Below are 2,184 nucleotides of genomic sequence, written 5' to 3' on the forward strand. Positions count from 1 at the left end.
GCATGTAGAATGTATGTGTTTGTGAGTTCACTTGTGTCCAAGTCAGGGCACGCATGTGTGGAGGTCGAGGACAACCTTGGGTGCCTGTCCTTGCTTTCCACTCTGAGACAAGATCCCTGTCACCACTGTATAAACTGAGTTGCCTCTTGAACTCCCAGGAACTCTCCTGTTTTTGCTTATCATGTGGGCACACTGGGATTACAGACGTACACGACCACATCTGGCTTTACTTGGGTTCTAGGGTCCAAACTCCAGCCCTTGCACAGCAGACACTACTGAGTGACACCCCTGAGCCACCTCAGCAGCCCCTTTCTCTTTGAGGTAGAATGAGAACCCATTGTGTGGGACTGTAGGCTCCTTAGAGATAAAGCCCTGTTCCCTTGGGCTAGCTGCTGCCTGGGTTTGGGGTGCGGAGGGGCTTGGCTTCAGATAGACCGTCCTTCCACGAACTCTGAGTGGGGCTCCCTGGCATGAAAGACTTCGGCAAACTAACTGCCTCCTTCTCTGGGCCTTGAGCGGCTGGGTCACGGCCTGGGGCTGAGCAGGTTGAGAGGGTTAATGATGGCTTGCCATGAGCTGGGTTGTCCTGAGGAGATGGGTGGGTTCTGAGGCTGCCTTGATTACAGGGAGCTGAGGCTTTCCATCCCCAGGCTCAGGAGCCTCCCGGCAACCCTTGATGTCCAGCTGCTCTGGAGCAGCTGCAGTGACAGGTGGGCCTAAGGAACCTGGGAAGCAGCTGTCCAGATGCATTGGTCGTGGGGATCTGTGACCGTGGTGGATCTGATTTGTGGTGAAGCCTGCGAGTTCACAGCGTTATGGTGGTGGTGGGGTTAGTAATAGCAGCCGTTCTTGCTCAAACATTCATTTATCCATCTATTGATAAGATCTCATGCTGCAGTTCAAGCTCCTTCCTGTATCCCAGGCTGGCTTTGAACTCACAGTAGTCCTCTGCCTCAATCTTAAGTGCTGGGATTACAGGTGCATCTATCCATCTCATAGTCTCAAGCTGTTTTTCCTTCTTTTTTAAAATCTCTATTATGTGCATGTATGGAGCTCTGAGAACTTGGCAGCCAGTTCTCTCCTTGCACAGTGTGGGTTCCAGGGATCAAGCTCAGGCTGTTAGGTTGGTGCCAAGCACCTCACCTGACAAGCCATTTTGCTGGCCCACAAGCTGTTCTTTTTACCCATGGACACTCCAGTTCAGGCAGGGGTAGGGTAGGGATGCCTGGGGATGCTAGAATGAGAATCCAAGCCATATGCTGCTTCTGCTTGCTTCCTGGCTTAGGTCCCATGTATGACCTATGGGCAGGAAGGTATTCCGTACCTCCTCCCTAGGTTTGTGGTACCCGGTCCTCCTGCTGTGCCCACAGGCTGTGGGCTGGTGCTGCCCCTGACTAGCTGGGCAGTCTCAGCAACCCCATTCTCCCAGGCCTCGTTTCTGCACACAGTGAGGTCCTGCTGAAAGCGTGGACCTATGTCGCAGAACAAAGAAAAATGATGGACAAGGCAGGAGATAATGAATGTGTGGGAAGGAGGCAGAGGCCACTGCTCCACGGGGCTCTGGACACCTGCTTTTGGTCTGACTTCCTCCAGGAAATACTGGGGTTTCAGACACCCACACTCCTGCTGCTCACCAGGAGACGCCGCTTGGTCAGAGCGTGTCCACGCGGTAGATGACAAAGTTCTTGCTCTCCATGGCTGCCCTGGGGCTGGTGGCTGCCTTTCCTCATCCCCAGTACATCCCCTTTATCCAAGGAGTGGTACTGACTTCATAGAGACTAGAAGACTTTATGGACATAGGAGCAGGCTACGCCAAGGGCTCAGGTAGTCCCTGGGCATCGGCCTGACTTCCTGTGATTGTACGCCTACTGCCCCAGTGCTGGAGACTGTAGCTGTACCCACCAAGTCTGGATTTTTAACTTAATTTAGCGTGACAATGTAGCCCAGTCTTCTAGTAGGTTATGGAATGTTTTGCTTGATAAGTTAGCATTTCAAGTGTATTCTCTCTCTCTCTCTCTCTCTCTCTCTCTCTCTCTCTCACACACACACACACACACACACACACACACACACACACACACATGTATGCACACATGTGCCCATACACATACACACACAGGCACACACACAAACACATGCACACAGAGGGGGGCAGCAAGCAGTGAAATGGAGAGACTCACAAGA

Source organism: Myodes glareolus, chromosome 3 (genome assembly GCF_982192425.1).
Source record: "Myodes glareolus chromosome 3, mMyoGla1.1, whole genome shotgun sequence".
Classification (NCBI taxonomy): Eukaryota; Metazoa; Chordata; class Mammalia; order Rodentia; family Cricetidae; genus Myodes; species Myodes glareolus.